The sequence below is a fragment of the Mobula birostris genome, chromosome 12 (genome assembly GCF_030028105.1).
Source record: "Mobula birostris isolate sMobBir1 chromosome 12, sMobBir1.hap1, whole genome shotgun sequence".
NCBI lineage: Eukaryota > Metazoa > Chordata > Chondrichthyes > Myliobatiformes > Myliobatidae > Mobula > Mobula birostris.
In genome coordinates, this window is record NC_092381.1 from 111,716,183 (window position 1) to 111,732,025 (window position 15,843).

Consider the following 15,843-nt stretch of genomic DNA (forward strand, 5'->3'; position numbering starts at 1 on the left):
AATAGTGAACTCTTTGCAATTACCTGATTTCCTGCATTAATTACTCATAAAACGTGTTCTGATCTTCATCTAAGTCACAATAATAGATAAATACAAACTGCCTAAACTAATAACACGAAACTCTATTTGAGTTCTAATAGAGTATGACTCTGTTTGTCTGTGTGTGACTGCTGGTACTCTGTTTTGCACCTTGGCCCCAGAGGCACACTGTCTCCTTTGACTGTATTCATGGGTATTCATGCATGGTTGAATGACAATTGCACTTGAACTTAATACATTTAAATTGGTAAGTTGATTTATTATTTTCACATGAGACAAAGTACGGTGAAAGATGAAAATCCTGATTCAGTGTCTTGGCCTGAAACATCGACTGTTTATTCCTCTCTGTAGATGCTGCCTGACCTGCTGAGTTCCTCAGCATTTTGTGTGAAAAACTTTGCTTTGCACATCATCCATACAGATCATTTCATTACCGCAATGTACTGAGGTAGAACAGGTTAAAACAATGACAGAATGCAGAATAAAGTGTTGCAGTTACAAGGAAAGTGCAGTGCAGGTAGACAGTGAGGTAGATTGTGAGGTCGAGGGTCCACCTTATCATACTAGGGCTGTCCTTCGGCCTGGTGGGACATGCTTTCGGGCTTTTGTATCTTCTGCCCTGTGGGAGAGGGAGGAAGAGAGAGTGTCTGCGGTGGGTGGGGTCTTTGATTACTGAGGCAGTGAGAAGTATAGACAAGGTCGATGGAGGGAAGGCTATTTTCCCTGATGCGCTAGGAGGTGTCCACAACCCTCTGCAGTTACTTGCGGACAAAGGGAGAGTAGTTATCATACCAAGCCATGCTGTATCTGGAGAAGATGCTTTTTGGGGTGCATCGATAAAGATTTTACCCGTTTGTCTTGTAAAGGCTTCATCTGCTTCAGTGTCCTGCTGGAAATGGCTGACAGACTTGTGCAGGAGAATCAGTGTTGGAGTTTGCTCCATCATTCGTATTTTTCAGCTGATCGTTTTTAACATGATGGTGCTGCATCAACTTTGTAGGAAATGGGATCTGGTCATTTTGTTTATGAGAGAAGCAAGTATGAACGTCTTGTGTACAGCCCCAAGTCAGAATTCCTTGATCATCGTCCATGAGATGATGCTGAATTTTCTCTAGGATGCTGAATGCCCTGCTGTGTATTTTCAGGGGCTCTTTGTTCCTCCAGTTTTCACTTGCATGGATAAGTGCAGTTCACCGTCACATACCAAAGGTCTTATGAGGCCTATAGTAGCATAACATGAGAAGTTCTGGATACTGGAAATCCAGAGCAACACGCATAAAATGCTGGAGGAACTCAGCAGGTCAGGCAGCATCTATGGAGAGGAATAAACAGTCAATGTTTCAGGCTGATCTCTTCTTCAGACCCTGATAAGGATCTTTAACTGAAACGTTGACTGTGTATTCCTTTCTGACTTGCTACCTGACTTGCTGAGTTCCTTCAATATTTTGCGTGTGTTGCTCTGGATTTCCAGCATCTGCAGAACCCCTCTTGCTCATGATTTGCTACTCCACTGCCGTCTCTTTGAGGGACGCCTACCCTGAAGAAGTTTAAATCTTCTCTTTGCCGGGAGTTCAGTGAGACACCTTCTTACAGCTCCCCCCTGTGATCTCTGCCTCTTGCCTCATCTCACCTGCTAATCACCTCCCTTTCTCCTGTGGTTCACTCTCCTCTCCTATCAGATTCCTTCCTCTCCAGCCCTTTACCTTTCCCATCCACCTAGGTTCACCTATCACCTTCCAGCTTGTCTCCCCGCCCCCCAATGTTTTTATTCTGGTGTCTTCCTCCTTCATTTCCAGTCCTGTATAAGGGTCTTGGCCCAAAACGTCAACAATTTATTCATTTCCATAGCTGCTGTCTGACTTGCTGAGTTCCTCCGGCATTTTGTGTGAGTTGCTCTGGACACAAATGCTGTCTGACTAGCTGAGTTCCTCCGGCATTTTGTGCGTGGTAGCAGGCATGTAGTGCAGACAACACAAAACCTAAAGACAGGAGATTCTGCAGATGTGGACATCTTAACACCTGTAAGATACTAGCTGCCACCCGACTTGCTAAGCTCCCCCAGCATTTTGTGTGTGTAACTAAAAGTCTGTAAGGCATAGGAGCAGAATTAAGCCATTCAGCCCATTCAATCATGGCTGATTTACTAAACCCTCTCAACCCCATTCTCTTGCCTTCTCCCCATAAATGCTGACACCCTGACTAGCCAAGAACCTATCAATCTCTGTTTTAAATTTACCTAATGAATTGGCCTCCACAACTGTCTGTGGCAATGAATTCCACAGATTCACCACCCTCTGGCTAAAGAAAATCCTCCTCATCTCTGTTTTAAAGAGATGTCCCTCTTCTGGAGTTGTGTACTCTGATCCTAGACTTCCCCCATTATAGGAAATATCCTTTCCATGTCCACGTCTTGTAAAGATAGAGACTAGGCCTTTCAATATTCAATAGGTTTCAAAGAGATCGCCCCCTTCTTCATTCTTCTAACCTAGCAGTTGGAGGCCCAGAGCCACCAAACGTTTCTAATATGTTAAAGATGATAAAAGATAAGGAAAGCTTTGTATTCTCCCTGGATTTTGCTTTTCCTCTCTCCTGTAACTGTGCCAGATCTGTAATTTCTGAATTGCTTTATTTCTTTAGTTTGAGGCAGGGTAGTCTGAACCAAAATTAGCAGTTCCTTATTTAGTAAACACTATAAATTCTTGCACAGATTTAGGATCAAGCCATATTAATAATAATTTTGTTCTGCAGTCATTTTACCAATGTTTTCAATTCCAGCTGTGATTTCTGTCATAATATATTCTGTAATAAAGTGCTTGAAATAGCCTGTGGTATTGACACAGAGGTGTAGATTCTCAGTAAAATTTTGATCAGCTGTCTATAGTGTTCATGTCAAAATAATTTTGCTCTTTCCCAGCTTGCTCCTCTTTTCTCCCTTCTCACTTTCAAGGACTCTACAACCCATGTTCTTGCTATTTTCACTTTATTAATTTATTTTCTGTCAGCGTGAGCTGGTAAAACCTGAAGTACTGACACAGCCAAACACACTCATTTCTCAATTGCAATGAACTTTCAAACTATTCTAGTGGGGTTTAGTATTGTGGCTTTCTGGAGATTTACATAGCTATTGCTGTGTAGCTTTAAGTGTTTAATGCTATTGTCTAGTGCCTTTGGGATGATATTACTATTGGGACAATGTATACCCTGTTCATGTTCCAATGTCTTTCAATTTCCTCTTTTAATTCAGCATATTTCTGGTGTTTTCACTTACTGATTTCTGTGTGTTATTTGTGCTTGGAATGGCTATATGTACAAACAAGTAAGTTGTTCTTGCTTGTTTATCCTGTATTATTCTATCTGGACAGAATATGGATTGTCTTATCTCTAATAACGGATCAGTTGTAATATAATTTGTGGCACTCTGACTCTAAAACTGGATCAGATTTGTATTTATAATAGGGTGTGGATATTTTATGAGTTTGTATTTTAAAGCAAGATTTTGGTGAATGATGTTTACCGCTTGATTGTGCCTGGGTAAGTAATCAGATTGAGTTAAACTGCAGCAGGATCCTGTAAAGTGTTGGATTGGATTATTTTTGTCTTCTGTTGCACATTGGTAGTCTGTCAGTTGTTGTTTGTGTGTCCAGTGCTCCCAATGTGGCCTCCTCTACATTGGTGAGACCCGTTGTAAATTGGGGGACCAGTTCATTGAGCACCTCCACTCCATCTGCCAAAAGTGGTACTTCCCGGTGGCCAAGCACAGACAGAGACAGAAAACCTTCATTGCTGCCTGAACGCCAGCAGTTTAATGGGCAGTGAGTAGGTTATTTCCTAGAGTGTAGGAGAATGAGAGGAGTTTTGATAGAGATGTACAAAATTATGAGGGATATGGATAAGGTAAGTGCAAGCAGGCTTTTTCCACTGAGATTGGGTGAGACTAGAACTAGAGGTCATGTGCTAGGGGTGAAAGGTGAAATGTTTGAGGGGAACATAAGGGGAAACTCCTTATACAAGGATGTTGCCAGGACCAGAGGATCTGAGTTATAAGGAAATATTGTATAGATTAGGGCTTTATTCCTTGGAACGTAGAAGATTTGGGGGAGATTTGGTAGAGGTATACAAAATGATGAGGGGCACATGTAAGGTAAATACAAGCTGGATATTTCCACTGAGGTTGGGTGAGACTATGACTGGAGGTCATGGGCTCAGGGTGAAAGATGAAAAGTTTAAGGGGAACATGAGGGAAAAATTTTTCACACAGACGATAGAGCGAGTGTGGAACAGGCTGCCAGTGGAAGTGATGGATGCAGGTTTGATTTCAACATTTAAGGGAAGTTAGGGTGAGTGCATGGATGGGAGGGGTACGGAAGGCTGTGGACTGGGTGCATTCCGATGGGACTAGGCAGATTAATAGTTCGACACTGTCTAGGTGGATGGGAGGGGTACGGAAGGCTGTGGTCTGGGTGTAGACCGATGGGAGTAGGCAGAATAATAGTTCAACACTGTCTAAATGGGCCAAAGAGCCTGTTTCTGTGCTTTAGTGCTCTATGACTCTAACTCCTCTTTCACTGCTGACAAGCCTGTATAGTCCTCAAATTTTGCATTTTACTTAATTTGGGAAAACAAAATCAGTGGGGCTGAAGTTTCTCTGCTGAAAAAGAGATGAGATTACATAGCCTCTACATTGTCCATCTTGCTCAGAATCCAGCTGCAGAATCAGAATCAGGTTTATTATCACCGGTATGTGATGTGAAATTTGTTAACTTAACAGCAGCAGGTCAATGCAATACATAATATTGAAGAGAATAAATAAATAAAATAAAAATACTACTACTAATAAATAAATAAATAACTCAATTACAGTATACATATATTGAATAGTTTAAAAATCGTGCAAAAGACAGAAATAGTATATATTTAAAAAGTGAGGTAGTGTTCAGGGGTTTAATGTCCATTTAGGAATCGGATGTCAAAGGGGAAGAAGCTGTTCCTGAATCGCTGAGTGTGTGCCTTCAGGCTTCTGTATCTCCTACCTGATGGTAACAGTGAGAAAAGGGCAGCCCTGGGTGCTGGAGGTCCTTAATAACGGACGCTGCCTTTCTGAGACATCACTCTGTGAAGATGTCCTGGGTACTTTGTAGGCTATTACCCAAGGTGGAACTGACTAAATTTACAACCTTCTGCAGCTTCTTTCTGTTCTGTGCAGTAGCACCCCCCTCCCATCCCAGACAGTGATGCAGCCTGTCAGAATCCTCTCCACAGTACATCTATAGAAGTTTTTGAGTGTATTTGTTGACATACCAAATCTCTTCAAACTCCTAATGAAGTATAGCTGCTGTCTTGCCTTCTTGTAACTGCATCGATATGTTGGGACCAGGTTAGATCCTCAGAGATCTTGACACCCAGGAACTTGAAGCTGCTCACTCTCTCCATTCTGATCCCTCTATGAGGATTGGTATGTGTTCCTTCATCTTACCCTTCCGGAAGTCCACAATCAGCTCTTTCGTCTTACTGATGTTGAGTGCCAGGTCGTTGCTGTGGCACCATTCCACTAGTTGGCATATCTCACTCCTGTACGCCCTCTACCAACAATAGTTGTATTGTTGCAAATTTATAGATGGTATTTGAGCTATGCCTAGTCACACAGTCAGTTTGCAACACATGCAAACTGCTGGAGGAACTGAGCAGGTCCGGAAGCATCTATGGAAATGAATTAACAGTTAATGTTTCAGGCCCAAGTTCAAAGTTAATTTATTATCAAAGCATATACATTGTATACAACCCTGAAATTCATCTTCGCTACACACAGACACAAAACAAAGAACCGTGGAACAAACCTGTCTAAAAAAATTACATCAAGCATCAAAACCCCCCCCACAAATGGCAGAAAACGAACAACGGAAAACACAGAACACGAAACACAAAAGACATATTTCAGTACAGCTCAGCGCATTTCAAAAACTGCCCAATAAAGTAGCGACAAAATAAAACAACGACCAGAACTAGAACTAGAAATCGAGCACATCATAAAAACTGAATTAGAGTCCAAATCCACAATCCACGTCAATTAAACCTTACTCCAGCCCCATCCGCCGACGACATCTAGTAAGAGAGAGAGAGAGACCACCTGAACCCAAGAACCCTCCCTCAGCAGAATTCGGGTAGCCGAGACCTTCATCCTGGACTGAGATCCTCAAATCAGGACCATGCCCTGAAATGTTAACTGTCTATACACCTGCATAGATGCAGCCTGACCTGCTGGGTTCCTCCAGCACTTTATATATGTGTGTTGCTCAATATTACTGGCCCCTGCAGAAATCTGTGTTTTTTAAGAAATCTAGCTGGTTTTTCCTGCTTGATCGACGCAGGTAATTTCTTGTAAAGATGGGTGTGTGTGGTTAGTTTGTTTCAGTTTCTTTTGTGAAGGAGCTGGCGAGGAGACTCCGGTCAGTGAGCAATGCAGTGTGCAGGGTACACAGATGTACCATGGAGAGCATTCTGACTGGCTGTATCACCGTCCAGTCTGGAGGAGCCACTGCACAAGATTTTAGAAAGCCAGCTCCATGGGTACTAGCTTCCGTGGTATCCAGAATACCTTCAAGGAGCAGTGCCTCAAAAAGACAACATCCATCATTAAGGACCCCCAGGGTTCATGCCTTCTTCTCATTGCTACCATCAGGGAGGAGGTGCGGGAGCCTGATGGCACACACTCAACAATCCAGGAACAGCTTCTTCCCTCCGTGACAGATTTCTGAATTTGAGCCCATGAACACTACATTTCTTTATTTCTATTTTTGCACTAATTTAATTTGACTGTTCAATATATATACCTACTGTAATTCATCTTTTTTTTCTATTATTATGTATCACATTGTACTGTTGCCCCAAAGACAACAAATTCCACAACATACACAAATTTCTACAGAAGTACCTTGGAGAGGATTCTGACTGCCTCATCATCTGGTATCGGGGGGTGGGGGTGGTGTGGGGGCCTACTGCACAGGATCAAAGTAAGCTGCAGAGAGTTGTAAAATTAGCCAGCTCCATCATGGGCACTAGCCTCCGTAGAATCCTGGTCATCTTCAAGGCGTGGTGCCTTAGCAAGGACCCTCACCACCCAGGTCAAGCCTTGTTCTCATTGTTACCATCAGGTAGGAGGTACAGGAGCCTGAAGACACACACTCAACGATTCAGGAACAGCTCCTTCCCCTCTGTCATCAGATTTCTGAATGGAGATTGAACCCATGAACACTACCTCACTACTTTTTTATTCTTATTTTTGCATTACTTATTTAACTTAACTATTTAATATATATACTTACTGTAATTAATTTTTTCCTCTTTTATTATGTATTGCATTGTTCTGCTGCCACAAAGTCAACAAATCTCACGACATACGCCGGTGGTATTAAACCTGATTCTGATTCTGATATGGACTCACACTAAGTGGCCACTTCATTAGGTACCTTCTGCATGATTTTTATGGAATCTTGCAGGTTCATCATTGCTGGTATTAACTTTAAAAATCCACCAATTTAATCTCAGCTAATCACGGGACAATTTACAATGACCAATTAACCTACCCAGTTGGTACGTCTTTGGACTGTGGGAAGAAACCAGAGCACCTGGAGAAAACGCATGCAGTCACGGGGAGAACATACAAACTCCTTTCAGAGAGCGGCGGAAATTTGAAACTGAGTCATCTGTACTGTAAAACATTCTACTAAGCACTACGCTACTGTGCTGTGCCAGACTGGTTCTTAACTAAGTTCCCTTGCTGTCACAATGCAATTGAAGCTTATATTTTTAGCTCAATACTCCAACCCTCTAGATTACTGAGTAATGTACCCACAGTGCTGAATTGGAGTTAGCCACATGATGAAAACAGTGTTATGGTTCTATGAAGTATTGACAAGATAATGAAGGAGCTATGACTAGAAGATTTTTGAACTCCTTTGTGTGAAATTCCTAATTGTTTTCCATCTTGGCATTCACTTCACGAGGACAACAATGTAAAATCAGGTGTCGGGGTGGAGATTGTCCTCTACCATAGGAGGTGTAAGGCGTTCCTTCCCTCTGCTAGCCTGCAGGGCATCCTTGGGCAAGGTGTAGCACCTGCTTAGCTCCACCCCCCACCTGATCAGGGGTGCAGTGCTAGCTGGAGCGCGTCCGGCACCTCTTTAAGAAAATAGCCGAAATAAACAAGCTAATTAATTAGGTGCTGCCGAGGGTGATTTGAGTATCTCAGAAACTGCTGATCTCCTAGAATTTTTACACACAACACACTTTGGAGTTTACAAAGAATGGTGCCAAAAACAAAGGAAATCCAGCGAGTGGCGGTTCTGTGAGCGAAAACATCTTGTTAAATCCACTTGCTGGATTAGGGGTTACAGGGCGGAGACAGATGAATGGTGGTTAGGGCAGCAGTGAAGGTCCTCCATTTCTAGCGGTGTTCTGGGCTTCCTCCATGCCAGTAGTTTCCTCTTGGTTTTCACTACTGTCAGTCATGCAAATCCCGGGTGGGGATTCAGGAATACCGTCACACTCAGATGTAGAGTTCTCTTCATTGCTGTTTCCGTAACAATTTGTTCGACCAGTCAGGGTTGTTAGCCCTGAGCTGAACCCCCAAACCTGGAGGACCGGTGGACCACTCTTAATCTGCCCTCTACCCTTTGTCCTGTTTGACCCTACCAAGAGCCAAAGCATAAAACCCTGGCTCCAGCCAACATAGCTTTCAGATCATGAAGACATGTAAGCCTCCAAACCCTGCGACAAGGTTGTGGTCCTCTTGAAGGAGGTTCCTACACTTGAAGAATAAAATACTGGACTGCTCAACTTCTCCCTATAACTCAGGCCCTTGCATCTTGGCAATGCTCCCATTTAATCTTCCCAGTTGTAAATAATTGAAAGCTTTTCTTTGAGGAAGGGAATAAGCTGTCATTTGAAAGTAAACACAAAATACTGGAGGAACTCAGCAGGTCAGGCAGCATCTATGGAAATGAATAAACAGTTTTGGCCCGAGACCCTTCTTCAGGAATGGAAAGGAAGGGGGAAGACACCAGAATAAAAAGATGGGGGGTGGTGAAGGAGGATAGCTAGCTAGAAGGTGATAGGTGAAGCCAGGTGAGTGGGAAGGTAAAGGACCGGAAAGGAAGGAGTCTGATAGGAGAGGGGAGTGGACCATGGGAGAAAAGGAAGGAGGAGGGGCACCAGGAAGAGGTGACAGGCAGGTGAGAAGAGTTAAGAGGCCAGAGTGCGGAATAGAAGAAGGGGGAGGGGAGAGAATTTTTTTAAAAAACAGAAGGAGAAATTGATATTCATACCATCACTTATATGGTAAGCATTGTTTAAATTTGGCAGGTCTTTAAACATTTCAGTAGTCGCTTCCTAAGTGCAAAATAAATTATTGGCTGGGTGATGTTTGATACAATCTCTGTTGTTCACCCTCACTTAATATATTCTAAACAGTAATTAGAATTATGGAGCTAACAGGGTGAGGGAATGTAGCCAGCCCATTTCAAGGAGCATATTGGCAGACTTTACAAACCAGAATTTTCTGTATATCACCCTTCCCAGTTTAAAACGGTCATAAGTGAATTCGCCAACTAGAGCTTTTAACAGCAGATGTGAGGCCATAAAGCTGAGTCGAGTCTATTCCAGAGCTGGACATGTGCTACGCTGACTCGAACCTTGGTGGATGGTTCTCCTGTCTTACTGGTTCCTCTTTATTATCCCCATGTGGAAAGGTCTGGAAAGCAAATAACCGGAATCAGCTTTTTTGTGACTGTCTTGTATGATGTTTCAGGATGAAACTCTTCATCAGGACACATCGGCTTGCAGGCTCACGTAGTTGCCCAGTCTCTGATTCTGAATCAGAATCAGGTTTATTATCACTGATGGACGTCATGAAATTTGTTGTTTTGCCTCAGCAGTACAGTGCAATATTACATGCTCCCAACTAGTGAGCACCCAAACCAAGTCCAGCTCCTGACCTTCACATGTGGCTTAGTTACTAAGCCGGGTGGAACCGTCGCTACTCACAGGAGAAGGGGCAAAGGCGGTTAATGGTGCCTCAAAACCAGTCACTTCAGTTGGATGGGGCTCATCAGCCATGGTTGGCAGCTCAGTTAGGAGAAGGAGAACTCTGATCCCAAACCTCCTCTGCCTTGCGGCTATACCCACTCATGGGGCAGGCTTCGGGAGTAAATCCATGAGGGAAAAATCTGGAGCTGGAGTCTCTAAGGCAGTCCTACGTTGAGTTCCCTGCTGACCGGCAAATCCTTCAATGCTGCTGGTGACAAACTGTGTCAGTCTCTGCCATTCCTTTAGCTTCACCAGGTGCATGGAGAGGGGGAGCCTGTTGCAGGGGCAGCAGCTTGGTCTCAAATATCGTACTGCCCTGGCTTGCATTTCTAGACAGCTAGGGCACAACATGCATGGTCGACCCTGACCAACGGAGGCCTCATCATTTACAAAGATATATATGCTGTATACACACATGCATTAATATATATACTGTATATAACACATATGCATTTGTATACATATATGGAGACTGTCCATTAGTGAGGGTCAACTATCCTAGCGGTCTACGAGATAGCAAGCCAGGATAGTATAATGTGAAGAGCAAGCTGTTGCCCCCTCTCCACACAGCTGGTGAATCCAAAGAAGCAGCAGTGACCAGTACAGTTTGGCACCAGCAGTGTTGCAGGAGTTGCCAGTCAGCATTGAACTCAAAGTACAACTGCCTTAGGGACAACAACTCCTGATTTTTCCTTGGGGTTTGCTCCCGAAACCTTCCCCATGAGTGGGTGTAGCCACAAGACAGTGGAGGTTTGAGATCAGAGCCTTCCTTCTCCTCGATGAGCTGCCAACCATGGCTGACAAGCCCCATCTGTCCAAAGCGACTGGTCCTAAGGCACCAGTAATCCACCTTTGCCCCTTCTCCTGTCAGTAGAAATGGTTCTGCTGGGCTTCGTAGCTAAGCCGTGCGTGAAGGCCGGGAGCTGGACTTGGTTGTCAGAGGCTATTTGAGGCACACGCCATTGGGAGCAGTTAATAGGTGGTGGGAGCTCGTCCCCATTACCACCCACAGCTATAACAACTGGACCACACAGTCCGGTCAAGGTAGCACCAGCGAACAATGATTCCTCGGGCAACATCGTCCAGAAAGCAAATCTTTCCATTTGTTACCCTCTTTCTATGTTTTCTGCTCATTCTTTTTGTCTTGTTTGTGTTATGGAAACTGTTGGAGCCTGTGATGTATAGTTTGAATCTCCATCGAAGGATCTCGCGCTGTGCTGTCTGGAGAGCTGCCTCGTGTAGATCAGAGATGGGATGGAGGGGGGCAAAAGGACCAAGAACACATGCTGTCTCATGGAGATCAGAGATGGGGGATGGGGGTGCCAAAAAGGTCCGAGAACACAAGTTAACTCATGGAGAAGGCCGGGGACGAGGCGTGGGGTGATGGACAACTCCATTTCGAAGCAGCGAGGAAGATTGAAGCATCACGGTGAATGCGGAGGGGTCAGTGATGGCTCCCGACAGAGAGGGTCAGCGGCCGGATCAGCGGCATTTGGACAGCGAGTCAGCCATCACTCTTTACAGAAGGACGGAGTTTGTGCGGCTGCTCTCCTCGTATGCAGACAAAAAGACATTTACCGTATTCTGAGCTTTATGTGACTATTGAACTGCACTTTATATTGGTTTCCTTTAGCTTTTTTGATATGTGGATGATTGGCGGGTGGTGATTTTTTCTGTGTGTAAGGGGTTTGGGGCTTTGGTACAACTGTCTCTGTTCTTTTCTGCAAGTGAGGAGTTAGGGATTGTTATGTGTAAGGGATCATTGATTGTTATTGTGGCTGTATTTTTGCTGCAGGAGTGTAGGGAATTGTGGTATCTTCCTTTCTCGTGCCAGTTGGAGGGGAGTTAATTTCTTTCAACACCCATGGCCTTTCTGTATTTAATGGCCATCTAGAGAAGACAAATATCAGACTTGTATTGTATGTGCATACTTTGACAATAAAATGAACCTTGTCAGTGTGTATATGTATGTGTGTATACACACACACACACACACAATTAAATAAGTATTAAAAATAATGAGGTGGTGGTCGTGTCTTCAACGTCCATTCAGAATTCTGATGGCAGAGGGGAAGAAGCTGTCCTAAAATATTGTGTGGTTGTCTTCAAGCTCCTGTGGCTCCTTTACCTCCTCCTTGATGGTAGTAATGAGAAGAGCGCATATCCTTGGTGGTGGGCATCCTTAATGACGGATGCCCCCTTTGTGATGCATTTCCTTTTGAAGATGTCCTCGATGTGGGAAGGCTAGTACCCACGATGGTTGTGACTGGGCCTACAACCCTGTGCAGCTTTTTGTGATCCTGTCGCGTGGGCCCTCCATACCAGACAGTCCACGTACCGTTAAGGACAAGTGGCACTGATCTTTTGCACTTGGCTGTGGCTACAGAGATACAAATGCACCAAAATAGCCCATAATGTTCCTTTCAAAGCTTAACATGCAGATGGGAAGCAAATATCAGTCACTGGATTAAATGCAAGCTTTGACAGTTCTCCAAAGGAGATGTATTGCAGTTCATGTTGTTATAATTGGGTATTTGATCTATGGTTGAGAAATATCTCTTTCTCATCTTTAGAGGAAGCTTTGTCAAATTAAGATTCATTACTGGAAGCTTCCACTAAAATTTGAGATGTCACTTTGTAAAATTTTAAGATAGAGTAATTGAGTGGTCCAGCTTGGAAACTGACCAATCGGCCCATCGTATTCATGCTGACCAATGGGCACCCATCAGTACTACTGATACATAGAAAGAGAAATATTTAAGGGGAACCTGAGGGGGAAGCTTCTTCATTCAGAGTACGATGGGAGTGTGGAATGATCTGTCCACTGCGGTGGCTATTAAAGGTCTAATTTTTAACGTTTAAGGGAAGTTTGGATAAGTACATGGATGGGAGGGGTGTGGAGGTCTAAGGCCCGAGTGCAGGTGGCTGGGACTAAGGATAACAGGTCAACGTTGTTATGGTTTGTAACTCCAGAACATAAAACTAATTGAAAAGAAAAACACAGAGAGTCCAGAATGCGAGTCTAATTTGGTTTTTACTTTTAAATGAGGCATATATGTATGACGTGGTGGCGTGATGATATGTGACATTTATATACTTTTACATATAACCCGCAATACATTCTGTAAACAACACAGAGTGTTTAATCAAACAATGTACTGCTCTGGCATCATCCAGTACCTTTCTTCATTCACTTTCAATTGACTCTGTTACAAGGGATGTGACATGCAAATGATGGTCAAACTTCCAGGCAAACTGTGTGCCTTTAAATCCAATGCACCCAGCAAACTTGGCACTCACTGCTCACCAGCTATTCCATTTGCTTTAAAACACTGCTCAATCTGCTCAGTATACAATATCCAGTTATCTGCTGTATAATCATGAACGTCAATCTTTCCAATTAGCCAACCATTTCTGCCCTTTTTTATGATTAGTTTCATCCAATACTCACTGCTTATGAACCCGTGAATTCTTCCATTGTCTGCCTTTTTTTTAACTCAGTCTTTGGCACGTTAGTTTAGTGACCAGCAGTACAGTACAGGCGACCCAGGTTCAATTCCCACCACTGTCTGTAGGGAGTTTGTATGTTCTTGTGACCACACTGGTCTCCTCCCACAGTCCAAAGACGTACTGGTTGGTAGGTTAATTGGTCATTGTAAATTGTCCCTTAATTAGGCCCAGGTTAAATCGGGGGATTGTTGGGCGGTGCAGCACAATGGGCCAGAAGGAACTATTCTGCGCCATATCTCAATAATAAAGTAAATAAAAATAGTGAAATGCGTTGTGTGGGAGGTTACTGGAGCACTTGAGGGAAGCCACATGGTCACAGGGTAGATATTTCAACTCCATGCAAACAGCAATGGGAATTGAATCCCAATCTTACAGTGGGCATTGTAAAACGTAACACTAGCTGCTATGTGACCGTGCTGCCCTTCTGTGATGTGACTGTGGAATTATTTATTTCAAAGTTCAAAGTGAATCTTCTTATCAAAGTACAGATATGTCAAGATGTACAAACCTGAGATTCATTTTCTTGTAGGCATACTCAGTAAATCTATAGAATAGTAACTATAATAGGATCAATGAAAGGTCAACCAGAATGCAGAAGACAAGAAGAAAATAATAATAATAAATCAATAAGCAATAAATATCAAGAGTATAAGACGAAGAGTCCTTGAGAATGAGTCTATTGGTTGTGGCAGCATTTCAGTGATGGGGTGAGTGAAGTTTATCCCCTTTAGTTCAAGAACCTGATGGTTGAAGGGTAGTAACTTCCCAAACCTGTTAGTACAATTCCCGAAGCTCCTGTACCTTTATATTTGATTATATAGCAAGTTTTAAATCAATCTCCCTGTAGATTTTTGTTGACTAGGTTAAATGACTGTTTTCAGCAGCTTAAAGCCATTGGCACTCGAATACCAGACTGGTTTTTCAAGTAACAAGAATTTCAGCCTCTGTAGCATGACTGGGTTACGCTTTCAGGACTATAGCAATACTAGCATTCAGAGGGGGTCAGTTCAACGGCCACCTGTGTAATGGACTGGGTGGATTAGATCCGAACCAAATCGATTGTCCAGGAGATGTGGCACAACAAAGTAACTTAAGACTAATTTATAATCACAAAACAGAAAACAAAAATAAACCACACAAAATACTATGCAGTAGGTTACGAAGATTTCAGAGCACACGATTATTAATCACTACTCAATTATTGCCATAGTCAGGGGACTTGATTGTCACTGTTGTGGGGGGGAACTAGAATTCCAAATGGTGAAATCACCCTGGGTTCAAACTAGGCACCAATCAATAGTGATTCCTTGATCTAGGTGAAGTCCCAAGAACCAAGGGAAAGGTGCCTCAATCCACATGCATAGACACACAGAGACAGACAAACTCTTTGGTCTTTTGTTCTCATGGCAGTGGTGTCTGAGGCTAAGGAAGAATCCAGCCACTATTAGCAAGCATTTCACAAACCTATAGTGTTTAACTTGTACAGACAACTTACATGCTGCGAGCTCACAAAGAGTTACAGTGTCACTTGGAACTGTTCAGACTATCAACATTTTTCACATAATTTAATACACCACAACACAACTTGAAGTAAATGTACAGTGGTATGCAAAAGTTTGGCTTCCCGGTCAAAATTTCTGTTACTGTGAATAGTTAAGTGAGTAGAAGATGAACTGATCTCCAAAAGGCATAAGGTTAAAGATGAAACATTCTTTTCAACATTTTAAGCAAAATTAGCGTATTATTTTTGTTTTGTACAATTTTAGAGTGAAAAAAAGGAAAGGAGAACCATGCAAAAGTTTGGGCACCCCAAGAGATTTGAGCTCTCAGGTAACTTTTACCAAGGTCTCAGATCCTTAATTAGCTTGTTAGGGCTATGGCTTGTTCATAGTCATCGTTAGGAAAGGTCAGGTGATGCAAATTTCAAAGCTTTATAAATACTCTGACTCCCCAAACCTTGTCCCAACAATCAGCAGCCATGGGCTCCTCAAAGCAGCTGCCTAGCACTTTGAAAATTAAAATAAATGATGCCCACAAAGCAGGAGAAGGCTATAAGATGATAGAAAAGCGTTTTCAGGTAGCCATTTCCTCAATTCGTAATGTAATTAAGAAATGGCAGTTAACAGGAATGGTGGAGGTCAAGTTAAGGTCTGGAAGACCACGAAAACTTTCCGAGAGAACTGCTCATAGGATTGCTAGAAAGGCAAAACAAAA

General features: G+C 43.1%; 1 protein-coding gene across 10 annotated transcripts in view; it reads left to right on the forward strand.

The window, feature by feature from the left end:
* Window positions 1–15,843, forward strand: part of sipa1l3 (signal-induced proliferation-associated 1 like 3) — a 406,609-nt gene that overhangs the window by 292,501 nt on the left and 98,265 nt on the right. The window lies entirely within an intron of this gene.